The sequence below is a fragment of the Balaenoptera physalus genome (genome assembly GCF_965194825.1).
Source record: "Balaenoptera physalus genome assembly, chromosome: 1".
Taxonomy (NCBI): domain Eukaryota; kingdom Metazoa; phylum Chordata; class Mammalia; order Artiodactyla; family Balaenopteridae; genus Balaenoptera; species Balaenoptera physalus.
The window spans coordinates 136,666,817-136,692,836 of record NC_138882.1 but is presented as its reverse complement, the minus strand read 5'-3'; the positions used below and the strand labels follow the sequence as shown (position 1 = coordinate 136,692,836).

The 26,020-nt window shown below is 35.7% G+C and overlaps 1 long non-coding RNA gene across 1 annotated transcript in view; it reads left to right on the top strand.

Moving 5' to 3' along the window:
- The first annotated feature begins 312 nt into the window (after nt 1-312).
- LOC309641484 overlaps nt 313-26,020 on the top strand; it is a 75,662-nt gene continuing 49,954 nt past the window's right edge. The window contains exons 1-2 of the long non-coding RNA XR_014252627.1: nt 313-2,979; nt 3,343-6,611. This is a non-coding gene — a long non-coding RNA (uncharacterized lncRNA). The remainder of the gene's footprint in view (nt 2,980-3,342; nt 6,612-26,020) is intronic.

The following is a 26,020-nucleotide window of genomic DNA, read 5'->3' as shown; positions in this document are numbered from 1 at the left end:
AGAGTAGCATCTAGAAACTTATTTGGACACACTGGGCGGCAGTAAGTTGGCTAATAATTGTGTTATTCCTGATGCTAGTTTAGAGAGATAAATACATTTTGGGAATCCCAAGTTTCCTGTTACCCTGGCAACCACAGGTAGAGCACTACAGTGATGGGATTAACTCACTAAATCCTTTTCTAAATCCTCTCAAAGATTTAATGTTGTTAGCTTATCAAGTATATGTCTCAAACTCTTGCTCTTCTAAAAGACTTAGAAACACCCTTTGATTGGGATCCAAAATGATTTCTCTGTATCACTGATGAACTTTTATTAAGCTTGATCTTTTGAAAACTCATCAAACTAAAATTTGAGCTTCTTTTACAATGGCAATTGAAAATCTCCCCAGGAGATTTCAGCCAAAGGGAGGCTCACCTAGCTTTAGTGTTTTTATTCAGTATTTACTGAATACTTTAAGACAAATATGTCTGTTGTTGAATAATAAGCAAACAAACATAACAGGACATTTAATTTTCTTCTGAACTTTGCATATTTACTAATGTCCAAATGACCCTTCTAAATTTTTCCTACTCTTCATACTGTGTAGCCATTGAGCAAATGCATCAGCTTTTTCCTTAGGACTAAAAGCATGCATTTTCAGTCCCACGATATATTACCACACATTGATAAATAAAAGTAACAATGACCACAATATAATGCAACACCAAATAGTATTAATTATATATTTCCATGGAATCTTGCAGCCTAAAAAGAACTTCAGTATCACTCATCTTAAACTTCAGGACAACTGAAATGGATGTTACTATCTTCTTTGTATAGATGAGAAAAGTGAAACACAGAGAATCCAAGTGATTTTTCCCAAAATAATACAAGTAAAAAAGCTAGAATTTAATACCCCATTTGCTGAGACTTCTGTTGCATCAATTTAATTCTCCCATTCATGAAAACTAATATTTTGCCTTGGTTGAGATGGCAGGTATATACAAGGAAGAGCAAAGAATGCTGGAAAAGTACCTAGGGATCAGATAATAAAAGTCTTGGAGTATTTTAAAGAGGTTGAATTCCATTCTGTAAATTTTAGGGAAACTTTGAAAGTCATTAAGCAGGAGAGGAATATAATTAAATTTATATTTTAGAATAGTAACTCTGGAGTTCTTAATGAAAAGATAGTTAAGTTGTGCAAGACAATAGACAGAGAGGTCAGTTAGGATGTTATTCCTAATGAAGTGGTCCACCTAACTCACAATTACTAAGTGAAATAAACACATGGGACATGGGTAGAGTAGGAAGGTACCTACTAATGAGCCAGGCACTATGCTGGATGCTTTGGAAATACTATCTTTAACCCTCCAAAAAAAATCCCTATTATGCACTACTGTTTTTATGGCCTAGAGAAATTATATAATATATTCAATTTCTCACAGCCAGTAAATGGCATAACCAGGATTTAAAATTAGGGTTTATCTGGTTCCAAATCTCTTAATTTTTCATCAACATAATTCAGGTGCAATGAGATGGCGAGGAAGGAACATAATCAGTCCCTATTTAGGAAACAAACATTTGATTGGATTAGAATACTAGTGATTGAAGGAGGGAAGAGTCCAGAATACTTCCTAGTTTTATGGTTTGAATGCCTGGATGAATTATTGTACCATTAAGAGAAATGAGAAATTGGGGATGAAAAGCAGATTTGGTGGAAAGATAAAAATCTTACTTGTGACTTCAAAACTGTTTTACATTAGGATCACCTGAGATGCTCTTAAAATCAGTTTTAACTGCCTGATTTTCACACTAAATGTAATAATGAGGGCAAGGATCAATGTATCTGAATGTACAATTACATCTAACAGCTTAGTTCTTGGCATATAATAGGTATGTAAAAAATAAATAAAATTTCTGAATCAGGAGGAACTCTGAAGCCTATAATATTTGTCTTAGGTTGAATCAGTCACGATTTGCCTAAGAAAACAGAAACCACACTAATTGTTTCAAGTAAGAAGGGATTTAACGTAGGGAGTTAGAGTCATACAACCTTTGGAAGTTCTGGAGGAATTAAGGTGTTAGAACAATTATTGGGTTTTTTTTTTTTTTCAGGGAAATTCAGAAGAGAAAGAATTGCAGAGAAGATGTTGTTAATAATCTCAACTCCCTGCAAAGTCTAGGTGGGGTATTTTAAGGACAGCTGGAACCTGCTAGCAAAATTACACATTTGCCATCTCTCTAATCCATTTATTTGTCCATTGTTACTACTGGAAAACAATGGCTTCTTCTTTTCTTCCACCTTTCAAATATCAAATAAGTTCCCCAAGATTATCCAAGAAATGTAGTTTCTAGGCTTTTACCCAGTGTAGTAAAATGGAGAACTTTGAAAGGTGGTGTGATATCATCATCAAATGACATCTGGCAGATACGTCATGTGCTTTTTCCTCAGGCTCTTTTAAAGATATAAGGCGCTACTATTTCTGCCTTCTTTCCCCTCCAATGTGCAAAATTTATAGGCTACCTTTCTTTTCTCTTCTCCCTGCCTCACAAATACACGTTTTCATGTACTTTTGTTCAATGTAAATATTTTATATAATATACTGATAAGATGATTCTTCCCATTTAATTCAGCTGTGTTTAGTATCTTCCAGTGTGATACCAAATCAGTTACTGTCACAGATTATGCTCTTTTAGAGAATGAGTATAACTGCTTTATTGTAGTTTTGTTTATTTATATGACATTTGGATTGTTTACTGGTTTGACTATTATGAATAAATACCTGCTATGAGAATTCTTACACAAGTGTTTTGTTGCACATGTATTCATTTCTCTTGGATAAATATTTAGGAATAGAATTTCTGGGTCAGAGGGTAATTGTATGGGATTTTTTCCAAAATTATTGTACCATTTTATATTTACATCAGGATTATGTGAGATACCTGGGTGCTCCAGACCTTCACAGCTAGTTTCTTTTTATATTTTAATCATTCTAATGTGTGAGTAGTGATATCGAGCTTCTTTATTTATTTTATTTTTTTAGAAGGAATCCTTTTTTTTTTAACCAGATTGTATATTTTATTCAAATCACATTTATTTTAAATTTATTTATTTATTTATTTATGGCTGTGTTGGGTCTTCGTTTCTGCGCGAGGGCTTTCTCCAGTTGCGGCAAGCGGGGGCCACTCTTCATCGCGATGCGCGGGCTTCTCTTGTTGTGGAGCACAGGCTCCAGACGCGCAGGCTCAGTAATTGTGGCTCACGGGCCCAGCCGCTCCGCGGCATGTGAGACCTTCCCAGACCAGGGCTCGAACCCGTGTCCCCTGCATTGGCAGGCAGGCTCTCAACCACTGCGCCACCAGGGAAGCCCAGATATCGAGCTTCTTTTATGCACTTAATGGTTATTTACCTATGTTTCTTTTTGATGGGTGTTTCAAGAATTAAACTATTTTTAAAATTGGGTTAGTTTTCTTTTTAGTGATGTAGGAATTCTTTATATAGTCTGGATACAAGTCCTTTGATACGTAACACACACACACACACACACACACACACACACACACACACACACACACACAGTGACTTGACTGTTGTATCCCAGTCTATAATTTGCCTACTCTTTTTCCTAATATTGCCTTTTTATGAGCACACATTTTAATTTTTTAAGTAAGTGTAATTTATAAGTTTTTTAATGGTTTCTTCTTTCTGTGCCCTATCTAAATTTGTCTCATGAAATATTCATGAAAATATTCTCTTATGTCTTCACCTAAAAAGTTTATAGTTTTAGCTTCTATACTTAGGTTTATGAAGTAAAGCTTTAGTTTATATTTTCTCAGTAGTCTTATTGCTATCTGTTGAAAGGACTTTCCACATTGGATTGCTTTGACAAATTTGTTCAAAAAAATAAATTGACCATATAAATGTGGGTCTAATTCTATTTTATTCCTTTAATCGATTTGTCTATCTTTGTGACAGTATTAAACTGTCTTATTTACCACAGCTTTACAAAAAGTCTTGAAATTACATAGACCAAGTATTCGTTCTTTTTTTTCTCTTTACAAGGTTGTGTTTACTATTCTAGGCCCTGTGAATTTCTATTTAAATTTAGACTTACCTTATTAATTTCTACAAAAAACGCTGTTGGGGATTTGCTGGGGATTGTATTGAATCAATGAATCAATATGGGGAGAATTTATAGTTTACTGAAATATAAATTATCAAGTCTTTTGGTCCACGAACATGTTTTCATTCTACATTTATATAGATTTTTTATCATGTGTCTCACAATGTTTAGTATATGCCAATGTAGAGGTTTTGCATTCTTTCAGAAAAATAAACCAAACCATACTTTTTGTTTTTGCTATTATAATTGTTATCTTTAAAGATTTTATTTTACATTTGTTGTTAATATAATTAAAATGATTTTTTGTATGTTGACATTGGGTCATAGAAGCTTGCCAAAGTCACTTATTAGTTTTAGTATTTTTTCTTTGTAGATTCATTGGGATTTTTATGGACACCATCATGTTTTTCTATTTGAGTGTTTTATCTCTCCCTTTTCAATCTATAGGACTTTTCATTATTTTTCTGGTTTTACTGCACTGCAGTAAGAATCTGCAGTACAATGTTAAATAAAAGGGATGAGAAAAAATATTTTTCAGTTATTCCTGATCTTAGGAAGACTATATTTAATTATTTAGTGTTTTATCAGTTCTAATGTGAGCTTTATCATTTTTTTTGTATCAGGTTGAAGAAAATTCTATTCTTATTTTTCTGAGAGTTTTCTGAGACTGTCCTCAATTCTTTTCATTCTTTTTTCTTTATTCTGCCCCCTGGCAGTTATTTTCACCATTTTATCTTCCAACTCACTTATCTGTTCTTCTGCCTGTTATTCTGTTATTGATTCCTTCTAGAGTATTTTTAATTTAGTAATTGTGTTGTTCATCACTGTTTGTTTGCTCTTTAGTTCTTCTAGATCCTTGTTAAATGTTACTTGTATTTTCTCCATTCTGTTTCCGAGATTTTGGATCATCTTTACTATCATTACTCTGACTTCTTTTTCAGGTAGGTTGCCTATTTCATCTTCATTTATTTTGTCTTGTAGGTTTTTACCTTGCTCCTTCGTCTGTAACATGTTTTTTTGTCATTTCCTTTTTTTGTTTGTTTTGATGGGTGGTGCTGTATTCCTGTCTTACTGGTTGTTTGTCCTGAGATATCCAGCACTGGAGTTTGCAGGCAGTTGGATAGAGCTGGATCTTGGTGCTGAGGTGAGGACCTCCAGGAGGCCTCACTCCAATTGATATTCCCTGGGGTCTGAGGTTCCCTGTTAGTCCAGAAGTTTGGACTCGGAGCTCCCACCACAGGAGCTTGGGCCTGACCTCCGGCCTGGGAACCAAGATCCCACAAGCTTCGTGGTGCAGTAAAAAAGAAAAAAAACAAAAGGAAGAAAGAAAGAAAAAAAGGAGCAGTACAATATCAAAGAATAAAAAATAAAGTTAGAAAGATAAAAAATATATTAGGAAAAATAAAACTGTAATTGAAACAACTGCAACAAAACCACACCAGAAAAAAGAAAGAAAAAAAAGAAGTGGCGGGGGAACAAGCCAAAAGGAGTGTTCACTAACAAAGTATAAAGAATAAAATAAAACTAGAAAAATAAAAGATTTATTAGGAAAAATAAAAATATAAAAGCATCAAGAACAATGAATCAACAAGGTAAAACAGAACCCCAATCTAAAAGAGGGAAAAAGAAAAAAAAAAAAAAAAAGCCTTGGCTTTGGGGGTGGAGTTTAGGCAAGGGTGGAACTTAGGCAGGGGTGGGGTTTAGGGTGGGGTGGGACCTAGGTGGGTTGGGGGTGACGTTTGAGCATGGAGTGGGGCCTAGGTAGGGTGACGTTCAAGTGTGGGGCAGGGCCTCTACTTAGAACCTGCGTGGAAGGGGAGAGGCAGCATGTGGAAAGGAGGGCCTCTGGAGTGTGGAGTTCCAGAGTTTGGAGGTAGGGCTCTGAGTGAGGGTGTGTGGGTGTGGTTTAGGCCCAGTGCATTGGAACAGGTCTCCGAGTGTAGAGGTAGGGCCCTGGGTGGGGGTGTAGGGGTGGGGCTTGGTCTCCACACGGCCTGAGGGAGGCTCCAAGGGCAGAGGATTAGGCCCGGGAGCCCAACAGGCTTCCAGTGCCTAAGTGGACAGGGAAAGCACCGGCCCTGCTCCCTTCTGTTCCTTCACGCCCCTCCGCCACCATCTCCCCCATGGTCTCCCCCATCGCCGCTGGACCCTTAACCATGGGTGGGTCCTGCTGAGTGTAGTGCCTTCATTTTAAAGGATATTTTTGTAGGGTGTTTTATTCTTGGTTGGCAATTACATATATATTTTTTCTTTTAGCAACTTAAAAGCAGCATTCCATTGTTCTCTGCCTTTATTTCTGACTGGAGTTCAGCAGTCAATTTTATCTTTTTATTTATTTTTTCTTTACATCATATATCATTTTTTTGTGGATACTTTTAAAATTCTCTTTTTATGTTTGTCTTTCAGCAATTTCCCTATGATTTACCAAGATGTGGTGTTTGCTCTGTTTATCCTGGTTGGGATTCAGTGAGCTGCTTATATCTTTGGTTTGATATTCTTCATTGAAATGTAAGTTTTACTGGCCATTATTTCTTCAAATATTTTTTGTTTTGCAATCTAAGTCTCCTCATAGATTATGTAGTAATCTATGTCTCTTCTATCAATTCTGGAGCAATCTCCAGATTGCTCTGGAAGATAAATCTGTCTCTTCTCCAAGTCCATGCATGTTAACCTGCTTGCCATTGCTCTGTTAAGTTTCTCAGCTTTTTTCCCCTCTCTGTGCTTCATTTTAAATCATTTATATTCTATTGTCTTTAAGTTTGCAGACCTTTACTTTTGTATTTCCCAATCAGTATAAAATTAATCTGTTTAATTTTTATCTCAAATATTGTATTTTTCAGTTGTAGATTTCCATTTTTTCATGGTGTTAATTTGTTTTTTGAAATGTCCTACCTCTTTGCTTATTTTGTTTTATCTTTTAATTCCTTAAAATATTTGTGATAGCTCTCTTAAATTAATTGTTTTCTAAGTCCAAAATTTCTGTTAGCTCTGTATCTTTTTCCATCAAATGCTAGTTCTTTTTTTTTTTTTAATTGGTCATAGGTAACAAATTCCTGCTTCTTTGCATGATTAGTAATCTTTTACTATTTGCTACCTATTGTTGATAGTATGGTGTAAGGAATCTTGATTGTATCTTACTTTATAGAGTGCTGTGTTTTGTCCTGGCAGGCAGTTAATTTACTGGATCAGCTTGATCCTTCTGAAGCATATTTTTAAGTCTTTCTAGGGTAGGTCACAAGTAACCCTTGTTCTAGGACTAGAGTAGCCCTACAGCTTTTCTGTAGTATCATTTGCATTTTCAAGGTGTTCACTGAGATCCCTATTCTGTCTGTTTTGACTCCTACTTTTCTTTGCACTATATGATCTCAAGAATATCCATTCAGCTTGCATTTCCTCGGTAGCAGTTCTCTGCCAGGCCTCCAGGAGATTTTCCCAGCTTATATTCAATTTAGTATTGGCCAAAGACATTAGAATACCACTGTAGGTTTGTAGTTCCCCTATTCTGCATAGCACTTTTCTCTCCAGCATCACATCCCACACATTTTATCTGCCTCAGTATTGCCAAACTCTGGTCTCTGCCTCATCAGCTTATTGAGAATATCATGCTTTGCTTGGGGTGTGTCTCCTAATGTAAGAGTACAGCCAGTGCCTGCAGACAAAAGTCAGGATGACTGTGGGACTTACTTCATGATTTCCCTTATTCAGGGACCACAGTCCCATGCTACTTCTTATTGAATATCTGACAACTGTCATTTCATTCATTTTGTCCAGTTTCGTAGTTGTTCACAGTGGGAGGGCTAGTCCAGTAGTTGTTCATTTATGTCCAGAAGCAGAAACTTCTGAAATAAAATTTTACTACAGCTATCTCAGTCTTTCAGACAAGTAAAAATAGTTTATCCCTACTTCTAGAGTCAAAATAATATTCTTAGAATCAATCTAAAGCAAAGACTTGGTTATCTGAGGTTAAAAGAGAAAGCAATAGATGTTGGTTGGCCACTTTAGGATGACTGGCAGTTTAGGTTAATTGTCCTGATAGCACAAACTATGAACAAAATTTCAACTGGGAGAACTCTCCCATCAGGAGAGTAATTACAGGATAATGTAAATTACCACAGGTAGAAAAAAACCTACCTGTGTATTCTGTCCTCTGCTGGTAGAGAATGGTGTCTGAGACATTGCTACATTCTTTAGTGCAGTTTTTTTTTTTTTAATTGAAGTATAGTTGACTTACAAATTTATTAGTTTCAAGTGTACAATATAGTAATTCAATATTTTTATAGATTATACTCCATACAAAGTTATTATAAAATATTGACTGTATTCCCTGTGCTGTACATTACATCCCTGTATCTTATTTTTTTTATACTGAGTAGTTCATACCTTTTAATCCCCTTCACCTATTTTACCCCTTCCTCTACCCCCTCCTTTCTGCTAACCACTAGTTTGTTCTCTGTATTGGAGTCTGTTTCTGTTTTGTTATATTTGTTTGTTTTATGTTTTAGATTCCATAGGTCAGTGAAAACATACAGTATTTGTCTTTCTTTGCCTGACGTTTCACTTAGCGCAGTGTGGCAGTTGCAATGGTCACAGTCCCAATCACCAGATCTTATTTTGAGGTGTCTTTCTTTTCCTCCTAGCATATTAAAAACTTATTCATTTCCATTTAACCTTTGGCACCCATTTTCTGGCACCAGTACTGAACTGATTATAGGCTCTGTTTACTGATGTCTTCCTTACTAACTTTGAGCAGACATTTTCAGTTTTGTGCTGTGGTAACTAACAGTTGACAGTTTTGCTATGGAATTGCTTACACCTGAGAAACCTGTGTCCTTGGGAAGATACCCACAGTCTTCACATTTGTTCCATCTGAATAATCATCTTCAGTGGATTCCAGAAGTAAAGCTACTGTTGATTTTTTGGAAGCTTGTTTCCCCAAGGACCTAGTGATGCCCATGACCTCTTCCTTGTACTAATCAAGTCACTTGTTCCTTATTTTTGGAATGTTTTAAGTCTTTCTTTCTGCTAACTGACTCTGTTTCTGCAAGAGTGAAATTTGCTTCTGGTGTTTGAATTTTTCTCTACTCTCCCCCTACATATCTTTTATGAAGGTTTGATTGTGTTTGTAATAGCTTAACTGACTTCTTAGACTTGTCTTTTCATTTCTCTAGCACGTGTTACATGAGCACTTTTACCTGGAACCAAAAACTTTATTTCATTTCATCTTCCCTTTTCCTTCTGCCCAGATGTTTGATTTTCTATACACTTCTCCTGACTTTGTCTTCTGGTTTGTCCTATAGTGAGATATATGAAGTTAATGAATTCTTGGAATAACCAAAGCAACCAGTGAAAAATAAATCTTGTCAGTGTTAGCTTTCTGAGCTGGATAATTTCACCCATTGGACCAATATTTTGTCCAGGCCTGAACTCAACCTGCTGTCTTTCTTATATCCACTTTAATCTGTTTTATTTTAGCTTTGTCTACCCTCAGAGTCATAATTCTAAAGTTTAGGGGCATAGTTTCTCAGAACACACTCAGTGTCTACATGCCACTCACAGTGGGTGTCACCTTAAAGCTCACTAGCAATTCTTAAAGTCTGTGTTCTTATGACACTTTCTGATCTTTTCATCTCAAACCTATGTAATTTGTAATATTCTAATTTAGCTGTTGGGGGAGAGGTAGTATTTTTATATGCTTACTGTGAAATCTCCAACTGCAGCTTTAAGAGGGTACTTCTCAATAGCTTCCTGGAACCTGATACTTTCTGGGCAGCCTGTTTGCTAGTTATGCATTTGCCATTTTCTTTCGTTGGTTACTTTGGGCCCTATTCCCCTTTCCTGTTAATAAAAACATCTCCCTTTTTTCTAACACCCTCTTTAAGAATAACTAGATCTGGGTGATTGACCTTTTCCTCTTCACATATTAGTTTCTCTTAATCTTTAAGATCTCATCTTCTTTTTCATCTATGAATAATCTGTTCCACAAGATCTTTATCATTTCTCTTCAAGAAATGTATTTTTTTCTTCTAGCTTATTGGTTTGTCTTCATTTTTTTCCCTTTCATTTACTCATTTACATTCCTTTGCTTTGATTCTAATCAAAAGTCTGAAGAACATTTTTAACTATACCAGTTCTTATTTTCTAGGCAAATGTGAGTCTTAGAAATGAAGTTCACTTAAATACTGTTTGGTCCGTTGGATTTGCCATAGTTTCTTTGATTTGTTTTTCTGCATTAACCGAATAAAATATTTGCTTTAAAATTAGGAACCCCATTCATTTTTCATTTGTTCATGAAAAAATATCTTTCACTCTTTTGGGAATGTGCCACTTTGGTTGTCTGAAATTAAGTTCAGAATTTGTGTAATGGGCAAAATCCATTACAAGTTGTGGTCATGGGCTGGTGAGTGATTCTTAAATTTGGTGAAGTTGTTACGGCTCTACCTACCAAAGCTTGACACTAAAGATTTAAAGCTAGAAATTCAAAAGGGTTCTACACCAGGGAGGCTCTCATCTGCTTTTAGAGTTTTAGGTCCAGATCTTGTGGCCAGATATCTGACTGAGAATCAGAGTAAAGGAAGCAATTATTTTTTCACAATCCTTCCTGGAAAGCAAGCCTTTTAAGGGGTGGGGTGGGGGTGGGGATAAGAAGGAAGACTGTTTTTTCATTACTCTATATATTTTCTAAAAACTCAAACCTAGAAAAAATTTACAAGAGTATTACAAAGAACATGCATATACACGTATCCTTCATGTAGTTTCACTCATTATTAATATTTTGCCGCATTTGTTTTTTCCTTTCTCTCTCTCTCCCCCACCCACATACACATACACACACACACACACCCTTATATGCACCTATATAATATATGCATTGTTTTATTTGAGGAACCATTGGAGAAAAAAATTGTAAAAATCGTGACCTTTCGCTCATAAAAACTGTAGCATAGATAATGTATTTCCTTTTTACATAGTTGCAGTGAAATCACCAAATTCAGGAAATTTAGCATCTGATACTGTTCCTAATATACAGTCTATACTCAGAATTTTGTAATTACAGCAATATTATCCTTTAAAGAAATATTTTTACCAGTACAAATCCTTTCCAAGATCAAGCGCTATATTAAGTTGCCATATCTCTAATGTCCTTTAATCTGACAAATATACTCGGCTTACTTATTTTATAACATTGACAGTTTTGAAAAGTAGAATGTCCCTCAACTTTGACTTGTCTGATATTCCCTCATGCATGTTTCCTCATCCTCATTTTGTGATTTCATTCTTATTCTGGCTTTGTCTAAAATACCAAGCTAAGCAGTATTCTGTTGCTCAAGCTCCACTCTAATTAGCCAGTACACTATGGTCCCTACAGCTGGCATGTGCTAAGATCTGCACCTGCATCCTACTCTTTATGAAAACAACACTTACCTGAACAATGTACGAATCTTACAGTGACCAAGGTTAAAATCCTATATTTCTACTGAAGCCTGAAGCTTAAAGCTACTTACTCAAGCCATTTGAGTTTAAAACCCTCTGCCTAATTGTAAACAATCATCTGCCTAACACAATATAAGCTGCCATGAACCGTTAAAAAGTACCTAGATGGACTATGCTTACTAATGTGCCACAAAAGCCTGAAGTCACCTACCCCAGCCAGGTTAAAAGCATCACTCTTTCTGTGTTACCTGTGTCTTCAAGTGTAATCATTTGCTTATTTCCCAAGAATCCCAGTCCATTTATACATAGTGCCTATCCTCAGTGGCATCTCAATATATGGTTGCTACATTGAATTGGATTGCACTGTATTAGACTGATGTTTGAGTGTGTGAACCTAAAGCAAGATATCCTTTTGCATCATAAAAGCATAATTGTCTCCTAGTGTGGTAAAAAGTTACCTCCCTTTTTCAATTAGATTATCCACCCACATAGACAAAGTCAAATTTTACATGTCAGCAAGGCTTAACTGCAAGTTCAGTTAAACAAAAAATTGAACATCCAAAGAGATACACTCCTTAAGTGATAGGCTGAGCCTCAAGGGCACTCATCAGACCCTGGATTTTGACATCCATAAAAAGAAGAATGCAGGCCCACAGAGTACAGTTGTATGGTTGTTGCTGTTGACGGAAGGAGACCCTGCAGAATCAAGAGAAATGGAAATAATGAACTAATCAACCCAGAGAGCAGGTGCTGACATGTGGCTTCATATCAGATAGGACACTTCCTTCACTGTGTGACAAGAAAATTGAGGACAGAACGCCCAGCAACATTACACAAAAACAAAATCTCAAAAAAGGAACACAGAGAGGCATAAAATGATAGATGAAAGGGCTCTAAGAGGTGTCCTGACCAAACAATTTTAAAACTACTGTGGTTGAAGGCTGTGTGGCGCTTTACTCCTGGCTTCTGTTGGCCTCTGGTGACTTCACCTCAGCTGGCTTTTGCATTGAGTGAAGTTTGCAATGCAGAGTTCTTTTTGGTGGGCCGAAAAGGATCTTTCAGTTTCAGTGTGGATTTGAAGAGCCCTAGATTTCTAACCATGAAAAAAGGGAAAATCTAGGACCAGGAAACCTATTTTAGCACATCATAATGCTGTATTTTATAACCCACAGGATTTTGCAGAAAGGATATTAGCCAGAGGTTCTCAAAGTTTGATCTGGGAGCTTCTGGAAGTGCCTGAGACCTTTTAAGGAAGTGTTTAAGTGCAGGTAAAACTGTTTTCATAATAATGCTAAGATGTTATTCACCTTTTTCACTCTTATTCTCTTTTGAGTATACGGTGGGATCTTCCAGAGGCTACCTGAAGTGTGATGACATCTTCCTTTTGAAAGCTAATAGGATGTGTACTTATGTATTTTAAATGTTCTAAGGTAGTATATTTAGGGTATAAATATATACTTTTTCAGGGATTAACTCAGTTTGTTCTCAGTGATATTACTTTGCTATCACTGGTTATTACCTTTAGTAATCTTACTAACCTTATTATCATCTAAAAATAATTATTTTGAAATTCCAGGATAAACTATAATATTTTATAAAAAATGCAAAAGGCAAATTTTAGAATTCCAAAATAATGACCTATTAGACAATAACTAGGTTAGAGAGCTTATGGCAGGTAAACTTGCTCTTACAGCTGTGACAACAAGCTGTCCTAGTAGCTTTTCACCATCAAACACTTATAATTTTTTTTTAAGTGCCAATTTCACTTAAGCATGTCCTTAATGAAGTACAGATCTTCCTCAAATTACAATGGGGTTACATCCCAATAAACCCTTCATAAGTTGAAAACATCGTAAGTCAAAAATGCATTTAATACACCTAACACACCTAACATCATAGCTTAGCCTATCCTACTTTTAATATGCTCAGAAATTAGCCTACAGTTTGGTAAAATCATCTAACACAAAGCCTATTTTATAACAAAGTGTTGAATATCTCATGTAATGTATTAAATACTGTACTGAAAGTGAAAAACAGAATGGTTGTGTGGGTACAGGATGGCTGTAAGTATACCCTCGTGATCACATGGCTGACTGCGAGCTTCGGCCAACTGCTACTGCTCAGCATCACTAGCCCAGAAAAGATCAAAATTAAAAATTCAAAGTACGGTTTCAACTGAATTGAATGTGTATTGTTTTCACATCATCGTAAAGTTGAAAAATTGTAAGTTGAACCATCATAAGTGAGGAATTCATCTGTAGTAAAATATTATTGAGTTTATTAACTATTGACCCTTGAGTACTTGCTTTTTATTTTTTTTATTTTTTTTATTTTGGCTGTGTTGGGTCTTCGTTTCTGTGCGAGGGCTTTCTCTAGTTGCGGCGAGCGGGGGCCACTTTTCATTGCGGTGCACGGGCCTCTCACTATCACGGCCTCTCCCGTTGCGGATCACAGGCTCCAGATGTGCAGGCTCAGTAGTTGTGGCGCATGGGCTTAGTTGCTCCGCGGCATGTGGGATCTTCCCGGACCGGGGCACGAACCCATGTCCCCTGCATTGGCAGGCGGATTCTTAACCACTGCGCCACCAGGGAAGCCCCGAGTACTTGCTTTTTAATATATTGTATGACAAAATGGGAAGTACACATAAAGCAATTCTGCATACTGAAGTACAGTGGTTGCCTCAAGGAAAAGCGCTTGTGTGATTGAATAATGAGCTAATTGCTTAATTTTCATGGAACAACAGACAGACTAACTATGGTTATTCAGACTTTGGTATTTGGCAAGCATTTTATCAAAAATGGACAATGTGGGGCTTTCCTGGTGGCGCAGTGGTTGAGAATCTGCCTGCCAATGCAGGGCACATGGGTTCGAGCCCTGGTCTGGGAAGATCCCACATTCCGCGGAGCAACTGGGCCCGTGAGCCACAATTACTGAGTCTGCGCGTCTGGAGCCTGTGCTCCGCAACAGGAGAGGCCGCGATGGTGAGAGGCCCGCGCACCGTGATGAGGAGTGGCCCCCGCTTGCCACAGCTGGAGAAAGCCCTCGCACGGAGGCGAGGACCCAACACAGCCATAAATAAATAAAAATAAATAAATTTAAAAAAAAAAAAAAAAATGGACAATGTGGACCTGTCATTTTAAGAAAAATAACTGCCAGTATTTGTTGCCAATGTTAAAATTTGAGCTTTCTAGCAAAAATTAGAAATTTGGTAAATTCTTATTCAGCAGTGTGAGCTTGACAACTTCACAGTACTTAAAAAAACTTTACTGCTGAGCTCAGTGATGATATTAACAAATGTGATCTACTGATGGTATTGTCTAAAGAAATGCATTTGCATATGGAAGGTCTACATAAATCATTGAACCGATATTTTCTAAATGATCCATGCATGATGTTACAAAATCATGTATGAGTAAAAGATTCACTCAGATTATAGGTAGATTAATAGAATTTAAGGCAACAGAATTCACTGACATGATTTCAAATTCCACATTGCAAATAACTGTGAAAAAACTACCACTAGTGTTTTGGTATACTATCATATAAGAATATTTATAATTATCTGAAAATGCTATTGAAATGCTCCTCTTTCCAATACAGAGCTTTGTGAAGCTGGATTTTCTTCATATAGTTCAACTAAAACCACATAGTGTAATTGATAGGATGTTGAAGCTGATATAAGAATCTAGTTAACTTCTATTAAGCCAAACATTAAAGAGGTTTGCAAAAATATAAAACAACACCATTATTCTCATTAACTTTTTGTTTTGTTTTGTTTTAGAAAGTTTGTTATTTATGTTATCAAGTAGTAATTTTATTTTTATTTTTAATTTAATTAATATTTGCTTTTTATCTCTAATACAGTAAATATAGATAGATATGACCAAAATAATCAAAAGCTCTTTGGGATCCTCAGTAATTTTTACAGTATAAAGGGATAATGAGACAAAAAAAGTTGAGAACAGCTGACATAAGCTATTTCTCATTCAGATAATAACAAAATTATTAGGTACTTTTTATGTGTTAGGAGTTGTTCTAGGTGCCAGTGTCAGAGAAAAAAGACAGAACATACATTTAAGATTCATATTGTTAATTGTTAAATGTAGTAAAGAAAAGATTTTGAAACGCATTTTACCTTATTTCTGTAGCACCAATGTGAACTACATATTTATTGAGTGCCTACAATGTGTAGGTGATTTATGTATATCATTTCTTATTTTTACAAGATCTCCATAAAATATCCCCATTTCAAAGATGAGGAAGTTGAGACCTAAAGAAATAAAATGATATGATCATGAATGCATAGCTACTTATTGGCAAAGCCATGAATCAAAAACAGATCTGCCTATTTCTGAAATGCAGACTGCTTCCCGTATACAAAACTTGTACTTTATAGGAGATACTTAAGTAGGAGTTTGATGGCCCAGTAGGTGAGATGCTATGTAAAATTTTCATGGAACAGAGGTGGTTGAACTAATTAGCATTTAGGTATTAACTAAACTAGAGATATTATGATTCAAAGATTCACATTTATTCTGTTAATATGGCGGTTAATGCAGGAAAGAGTTGTGGTTGAGTTCACAGGCAGTTTCTACAAAAGCCAGTGTTTCAGATTAAGTCTGAAGGCAACCTGCTGGAGAATTTTTTTTTTGGTTGGTGGAGGTCAGTCTTTTGTTCTATTCACGCCTTCAACCAGTTGGATGATGCCCAACCACATTATGAAGGACAATCTGCTTTACTCAAAGTTCACCAATCTAAATGCAAATATCATCTGAAAACACCCTCACAAAAACATCCAGAATAATGTTTGACCACATATCTGGGCAATGTGGCCCAGCCATTTTGCCACATAAAATTAACCATCACAACCAGTTGGGTTTCACTAATTTTCTCTATTTTTTCCCCGAATTCAACTTCATGGATTTCTGCCCTTCTCCTTATTATTTTTTCTTCTGCTTGCTAAGGGTTTTTCTTTTTCTGGTTTCTTAAGGTGAAAAAGTAAACTATTGATTATGAGACCTTTCTTCTTTTATATTACTAATAGTTAAAATTATACATTTCCCTCTAAGAACTGCTTTAGCTGCATCCTACAAATTTTGATATATTATATTCTCATTTTCTTTCAATTCAAAAATGTTCCTGTTTCTCTTAAAAACTCCTCTTGCTCTTAGTTTAATTTTGAAGTATTTGAGGATTTTGTTCACATCTTTTTTGCAATTTATTGCTAGTTCAATTACATTTCGGCCAGAGAACAAACTTTTTTTTATTTCAATTCTTTTTAATTTATTAAGATTTGTTTTATGACCAAGGATGTGGTCTATCTTGTTAATTGTCCTGTGTGCATTGGAAAGGCATGGGAATTCTGCTATTGTTAAATGGATAGTTCTATAAATTTCAATAAGATCTAGTTGGTTGATGTTTTTATTGAATGTCATCTGTATCCATGCTGATTTTCTATCTACTTGTTCTATTGATCAGTGAAATTCACTATAATTGTGAATTGGTCCATTTCACCTTTTAGTTCTATAAGCTTTGCTTCATGTATTTTAGATCTTTGTTGTGAGATGCATATATATTTAGGGTTATTATATCTTGTTGGTGAATTAACCCTTTTATCATTAAGTGATATCCTTCTTTATTCTTGGTAATTCTCCTTGTGCTGACATATAATTTGTCTGATATTATCATGACTCTTCTAGTTTTCTTTTGATTAGTATTTTATGAGAATCATTTTTCATCCTTTTAATTTTATCCTACCTAAATCATTATATTAAAAGTGGCTTTCTTGTATATATCTTATAACTGGACCTTGTTTTGCTTAATCCATTTTGACAGTCTATCTTTTACTTAGTGTGTTTAGATCATTTACACGTAATGTAATTACTGATATGCTTGAATTTATGTCTAGCATTTTATTATTTATTTTTATTTTGTTTTTATTCTGTTGTTTTCCCTTTCCTGCCTTCTTTTAAGTTATTTGACTTCTTTTTGTATTGCTTTTTCTTCTCTAATTTTTTACTATATTTTGTGTTCAGTTTTTTTAGTGATCTCTCTAGGGATTGTAATATACATATTAACTTTACAGTTATGTACACTTTACATAGAATTAATATTTTATCACTTTAAATGGAATTTAGAAAACTTGTACCATACAGTCCCTTTACTTTATCCCATTTTTTGTAGTTGGCATATATATTACACTACACACATTTCAAAACTCACCAATGTTATAATTTTTAAATATAACTGTTATACATATTTTACAAAACTTAAGATAAAATATTTTAGTACAGTTAATGAGGTATTTACCATTTCTGTTGTTTTTCCTTCATTTCTGAAATTCTTTCCACCTAAAGTTTTCTTCTCATTGAAGAACTTTCTTTAATATTTCTTTCAGAGTAAGTCTTTTGATAACAGATTCTCCTTGTTTTCCTTCATCTGAAAATGTCTTTATTTCACCTTCAATCTGAGGGATATTTTCTTTTGATATAGAATTTGGGGTTGACAATTATTTTATTTCATCACTTGACAAATGTCTTATTGTCTTCTGGCCTCCATGGTTTCAGATGAGAAATCCACTGTATTTGAATCACTATTCCCCTATAGATAAAATGTCATTTTTCTTTGGCTAGTTTCAAGATTTTTTCTTTGTCTTTGGTTTTCACCAGTTTGATAATCGTGTCTAAGTGTGAACTTCCATGAGTTTACCTTTTAAGGGCATTTTTTAAACTGCATTTAATCTGTAAATTTCTTCCAGCCATTATTTCTTCAAAAAAAATTTTTTTGGCACCAGACTCGCTTTTTCTGGAGCTTCAATAATATAAATAGTAAATCTTTTATGTTGTCTCACAGGTCAGTGTCAAATTAATGTTTCAAAGTATCAGGGAATCCTTGTGGGTTACAAGACAAGATAAAGCTTTATAGACAAAATAGACCAGAACTGATCCATGATAAATCAAAAGGAAATATACTGAGAGAGATGGAGAAAATATTATTGGTGATTGGAAAACCCTGAAACCACACTGTGAGATTAAAATTGATGATTCCTATAATTCTTTATAAATCATACTTCTATTTTAAAAAGGTATCTCCAGATAAGCATACTATACCCTAGGTCATAAGGCCAATCATGACAAGGGTGAAGATGTTGGCCTACTCCAGAAAACTGGGAGATAAGCAAATATATCCTTGGCATCTCATGCCTACCTTCTCTCTTTGTCTGCCCCTCGACCATCCTCTATCTTGTGTGCTTACCTGCCTGCCAAAGATCCAGGGCACATCTTTATCTCAGGTTGCTTGTGAATTTGGGGCAGCAAGCTGAAAAGTTGAAATACAGCTGTCTGTGAAAAACTCAATGTGATACTCTTTTCAGGAAGATTTGCTTTTAAAATAGTAATTAGCTTATAAAAATAATTACTATTGGTAGAATATCATAACTAGCAAATGTGTAATAACTTAGGATAGAGGCAGATCTTTCTTCTACAATATGTGGGTAAAAACCTAGTCTGCTCATGTATTACATAGAGCTGACCCATTGATATTAGTAATCAATATCTCCCCTTCAAAAAACATTTTTAAAACTATGCAAAAATTTTATGTGCCCAGAAGAGAATGCAATTAAATAATTACATATATATAATATTTTCTTGAGGAATGTTCAGTGGGTCAAAATCCATCTCTAATAAATAACCAAGGCAGAAGAGTAGAATGGAGTGAAATAGGTTTACCTCAAAATAGACATGACATTAATGGGGAAGTTCCTCAATGTCATGTGTGCATTAAATTGAGAGCTGATTCAGGAGAATGTAGTTCTTTGATTCCAACTGACAAAGAAAACATCTTCTAGTTAAAGGTATTTTAAGCTTGCACTTTAGAAGAAGTTGTCATATGAAAACTAGTTAAAGACAGCTGAAGAAACAGAGAAAATGATTTTGAAGTAGTATAAAAATCTAAGTAAATTCAACCATAAATAATAGAATTAAAATAAAGGAATTTGAGGACATAAAAACTTAGCAGTTAAACAGGACGGGATAACACTGCGTCTTGCATCCATGGCACGTAGCCAAGATTTTATTCTTTAGGCCAGCCAGTCTTAAACACTGATTTTATTTCAGCTGCCTAAAAATAAACTGGGTATTTTGATAAATACACATTGGAATCATACTTAAGGGAGAATTAGGTTCTAAAGACAACTTTAAAAGGCAAAAATAATGTATTATCAAATAACTTCATAAAATCTCTTAAATTGTCTCTGAATTGGAGTATACATGATGTAATGATAGGGAGAATTCTAAAGATTTCCACCCTCCCAAGATTCTTGTCTCCTGATGATTCCATCAAACACTAGTCTATATACTGTTGTGAAGGGACTGTGCAGATATAACTAAGGTTACTATCAGAGATTAAGACAGAGTGTTTAACCCAGATTATTTAAGAGAGCCCAATATATCGCACAAGCCCTTAAAATCAGAAGAAGAAGGCAGAAGAATCGGTCAAAAAGATGCAACAGAAAAGGACATGAGAGAGCTTCCAAGTGTGAGAAGGATTCTTGGTGCCATTGCTGGCTCTGAGATGTAAGTACCCATGTGCATGGATTGGAGTGAGGTTTCTAGGAGTGAAAGGGAACCCCCAGCTAACAGCCAGCAAAGAAGGAGGACTCACTCAGCTGTACAACCATGAGGAACTGGATTCTGCCACCAATCTGAAGGAACTTGCAAGTGGAATCTTCCCCAGAGCTTCCAGAGAGGAACAGCCTGCCAACCACTTTATTTCAGTTTTGTGAGACCCAAAGTAGAGGAAACAAATGAACTGTACCCAAAACTGACCCATGGAAACTGTGAGATAATAAACGATTGCTGTTTTAAACTGATAAGTTTGCAATAATTTGTTACAATAGCAATAGAAAACATATACATTACACACACATACATACACCTACAAACACATCTCAAACTCAGGGTAGAAGTACAAGAAGAGGGTGTACTATAGAGTTCTATAGTTCTATTGAGTGAGAGAAGTAGATCAATAATATACACTTGGGAAATAAAAGAAAATGTTTAAAGGGTAAATAGCACAAGAGGAGCCCAAAGAAATAGAAAACCATAAGATGTGTTATAGAAGCGAAGAACAGAGAAAATCTTAAGAATGAAGGAATGAACAGCAATACAGCACTGTAAGATGCCACAGAAGGGAAGAATTCTTGACAAGGAATGTTACTATACTATACCTCTTTTTTGCTATATTATTTTGTAAATGGCTGCTTTTTTCCTTATTCTTATAAGATCACCCTATTAGATTGTGGTATGAGTTGTGTCACATACCATCTTTCACACTCTTCAACAGTGCTAAGAAGATCAGAACCAAAAATGGAGTCCATCTCTAGGAAATATAAGGCTTTGATGTCAGTTGGGGTCCTCCAAAAAGCAGAGGCCAAAATAGAATTAACCAGTGAAAGAGATTTATTAGGAGCAATGCCTGTGAAGATAAAGGGAAAGGGAAGGAGTAGGCAGGGAGATTCTTCAGACCCTGATGCAGGTCTGGGCCCTGGGAAAGGAGAGAGGAGAGAAAAGAGGGTTGAGTAGTAAGAGCCTCAGGCTGTGAGGAAGTTCTGAGGAAGTCTCAGTCCAGGCAAAGGGAAGCACAGAATAAAGATTACTCATCAGAGGAATGTCATATTGGCACAAATGGTGCACTTCCTGTATCCCCTCCAAGTTTAGTCATTAGCTTTGAGCAACTCAGGGTGAGTGTGGGCTTGGAGAGAACAGTGTAGTGCATCCAAAGATGTGGCAGCTGGAAGCTATCTGCCAACTATGCTCTTCACAGCAGATTCTCTTAAAGGCATGTCTGGGCAGCCCTACCCAGGGCCACCACAAACCATACAGCATGCATTTACTGCATAAATATTTCTTAAGAATTACTCCCCTACCTTGTTTCACTTTTCTTATCTTATTATTTTGTGGATATGTATTTGTATAAGAGTGCTTCAAAATATTACTGTAATAAAGCAGATTATAAAATACTTTCACCTGGAAGACTAAACTAAAAAAGTAAGATTCTAAAAATAAATGCTGGGCTATATTAGAAATAGAGTGGATATTGTTCTGCTTTATTGGATAGTTTATTAAACCCCTTAACTTTTGATTTTACTTGTTTTTATCCAAGTCTAATATTTTCAGAGTCAGCGTGTTACTTTAGTCACATGATTTCAGACATTGAGGAAGGCCAACACGTGTTTCCTTCCCTTTGCACCTATTGCCCGATGCCTGAAGTTACACAACCAGATTAGTGATATAGTCTTGCACACTTCATGTTTTCTCTTGCCTCTCCCTGGAGTACCCTCCGATTGTTCCTTCACTGCTTTTACCACCTATCTTTCAAGAATTAGTTCAGGCATCATCATCTCTAGGAAGCGCCTCCACATACCCTTTCTCTGCATCTGTAATTCCTCAACTATATATCTGTCATATCGCTCATCCTACAGTGCTATCATGATTGTTTGAGATCCTTGGGCAGAGACCTTCCTTGTGTTTTATCATTATTCCTTACAATTAGCACTTCGCATGGAATAAAATAGGTGCACAGTATGTGTTTGTTAAGTGAAAAACTTAAATTCCACTAAAATATATATAACCACAGGTGTGTTTAGCACTTCACATAGTCATTTCCACTTGAAGATGATTAAAAGATAGAAGTAGGTTTTGACTGGGGTAGGGAATAGTCTGGGAACCAGTGATAGGGACAATGCTACTGAAGAAGGTTTTTAAAAAGCCATCCTCTAAGATAATACAAAGTGTTCAGAATTGGAAACCTGATACTAAGTTACTTACGCAAAAGAAACTCGCAATTTTTCACAAAGCTGGCCCAGGGATAGGCTCATTTTAATTTCAATATGCTGCCTAAGCCCAAGTGAATTGATTTGGTAAACTAAGTTTTTTCAGCCATCAGAAAAGGTAAATGACATTCAGACATCTGCTTGAAGGGAAAAAAAAAATTTCTCTTGGTCTCCTACAGATGTGTCTTTAAGAATGGCACATTAGTTAAAATCCAGGTGCAAATAAATGAATATCAAATGTGAAGTGGCATTTAAAGGTTTATCTCATTGCCAGTTCTCTTTTAGACCTGGCTTGATTTCTTTCAACAGCAGACCCTCTGGGACTCTACTAATTTGCATGGTTGTCTTGGTGGTTTCTCCTCTGGAACATTTACTGACCTTCTGAGAATATTCCTAACTCCTCTTGTTTCTATAGTCTCTGTCTCCAGGACTCTGTTCAGGTTGAATGAGAGCTAGGCTTGAAGGATGATATATCTCTGCCTTATGTAATACTGCACTTAGCCATTGGCATAATCATTATGTTCTAAAAATTAATGATGAGGATTATGACATGCTAGAGATTTTATAAATGCACTTATTCTGAGTGATATTTGTGAATATACCTTTTTTCTCTTATAATGAGCTTAAGATACTTAACTGTGGAAAACTTATTGTAAGAGGGAAAAGCAGACTACCTTTCTTTACGCTTTGCAGACCTTACCCCTCTGCTTAAAACCTTTGCACTGCAAAATGAATGAACTTTAAATGTTATCATGGTCTGTAAGATCTTACGTGATCTGGATGTAATCTGTCTTTATGACTTCTGCTCTTCACATTCTTCCCTTGTTCCCTGGCCCCAGTAGACTTCCCTTTGATACCCAGACCCATCTGGGCCCTTCCTGCCATAGGAACTTTATATATGATGATGGTCCCTATCTTCCCTGGTCTTCATGTACCTGTTTCCTTTCCATTCAATCTCAGTTTAAATGTCATCTTCGTAGAAAGGCCTACTTTGGCCATCATAGATAAAGCATACCCCTCCCCCACTATCTAGTCCATTATTCTATTTTATTTGCTCTAAAACACTCTGAAGTTACCTTAGTCTGTTGATACTGAAGGGGAGAATATGCCACTCCAAAATATGCCATTTTGGCATATTGATTATTTTGAATTAAGTTTACTTGAGAAATAGCTGGTGCAAGAAGGACATTCTGATTCTCTTTTATCCCCTTGAAAGCAGCAAGTAAATCTTCCATGTAATAGGTACCGTCCCTGTACCAGGAGGTAAAGAGATATCCTTATTACTAGAGATAGGGAATTTAGGACCAAGAAGGCCATATAAACAAATCTTGTTACTTCTTCACTCATTTACTACCCCAAGCCCAAACCTCGTTGTCTTGTCAATTCTTCACAAGTTGTTTCTTTGTCTAAAAGGTCTAAAAGCTTCCTGCTTTGGTCACTTCTTGCAGTCTCATATTTTTATGGGATTCCTGTATGTGTGAAATTAAATTTGTTTTTCTTCTGTTAATCTGTCTTATGTCAATTTAATTATTAGACTGACCAAAGAAACTAGATGGGAAGAAGGGAAAAATTTTCTGCCCCTACAGCTCCGTGAGGGCATGGGCTTCATTGGTTTGTTTATGGAAAAGCAGACAACTTGGTGGCAAATATCAACAGGCTTATATATGATGCTCACCTTCAAGTCCAGCTCTTTGAAAGTGCCAAGATTAGCTTTGATTGAACAGTCTTTGATGAAATGACCACTCCTGAATCAAATATTGAGGTCAGGAGGGTGAAACACAAATGAATCAAGCTTGGATTACATGCCTTCTGCATGTAAAGAGTAGAACAAACCCTGATAACAAAGACCAAGAATGTGAACAAGGGTGATTTTCCAGAGAAAATGAGGGTATTGTTTTTGAAAAAAAAGAGAAAGAGAGAGAAATAAAGACTTAGAAGTTGAAAGCAGCAGCTGCCCACTACAAGAAATAGAAATTGATATCATTACTTTAAAGGGCTACAAGGCATTCCTCAGTGTAGACGAATCCTAATTTAGTTAACTAATTCCCCATGGATGGACATTTTTAGGTTGCTTGCAAAATGTTGTGATGAACACCATTGTGCATACATCTGATTATATCAGGATAATTCCTAAAAGTGAAATTGCTGGGCTCTAGTGTACACATTAAATGTTTGATTTAGAAAAGTACTATTAAATGAAAATAAGTTTCATTGTGGAAACTCATTCCTCTTGTTATAACAGTACTGTCCAATACAAATATAATGTCAGCCACATATGTAGTATAAATTTTCTAATAGCCATTTTAAAAAAGTAAAAAAGAAATATGTAAACTTAATTTTTAAAATGTGTATTAATTACTTAACCCAATATATCAATAAGACTGTCATTTCAACATGTAATCAGTATAAAAATTTATTCATGAGACATTTTACATTTTTTCCTCATACTAAGTCTTTGGGATCCAGTGTGCATTTTATACTTACAAAACATCTCAATTAGAACTAATACTCAGTGGCCACGTAAAATTAGTAACTACCTCATTGGAGAGAACAGCTCTAGAGTGTTCTAGTTCTAGTAAGCACATAGAAAGTTTTACACACCTACGTGCTCTGAGAGTAGTTTCTGGATGATTATTTAAAGCTAGCTCTAACTGAACCTAGTACAGATCACCCATTAATAAGACTGTCCATCTGGTGAACTACAGTTATCTGGCAACAGAGTGGTCAATTCTGTAATGATCACAGAGAATTCATCAGCCTTTGTGGAGTCTGGACGAAATATGCTTTTAGACTATACAAATCTTTTTACTCTGATTTCAGGAAAAGGTCTAATATGTACTCAGTGCTTACTTAGAGCTGTGTTCTGTATTCATTTGTTCCTCACAGGATGTGAATTAGATACAATTGCTATACCCATTTTGCAGATAAAAAACTGAAGCCCAAAGAAATTAGTTTTACAGCTAGCAACTGGTGGAACTGGAATTTAAACCTCTGACTTCTAACTCCAATGTCCATATCCACTAGCTCTGTTTCGTTTTATTCTCACTGTACCATACATGCTGATACAACAGCCTTTGACTAATAGTTAATTTCTTGTGCACACTGACACAGCGAGTCGGTGCCCTAAAATTTTAGATGTTAATAGTCTAGTCATCAAAGTTATATTCCCTTTTGAAAATTAGTATTTAGGAATTTAACTTACCTATTGATGTCATGAAATGGCTAACAGTCAGTCCCAAGACCCTGATCAACTCTGCTTATGCAAAAAAATTAACATATAAAAGAGGTTATCTAAAGTTGAAGACCAAATCCTGAATCCTGGAGATTCCATGTGACCCAACCTGAATAGCCAGATTCTCCCCCTTTTTATGGTCTCTTCATCTCATCTTTCAGATGATTCTATATAGTCCTTTAGGAAAAAATTGCTCTGGGAAAATAAGAAAGCATCCATCATTTTAATGTGACAGGTAGAAAAGTAGCACAGGACCAGAACAGAAACCATTTAATTGTTCTTGAATGCTTGGGAGATACCACTAAGCTTCCAAAAAGTGCCTGGGAGAGTATGTGATAAACATGTTGTTGGAGTGTGCATTATCTTATTCCAATTCCCAAATCTAGCTGGAGACACAATATTCGGACCAAAAAAAAAAAAAAA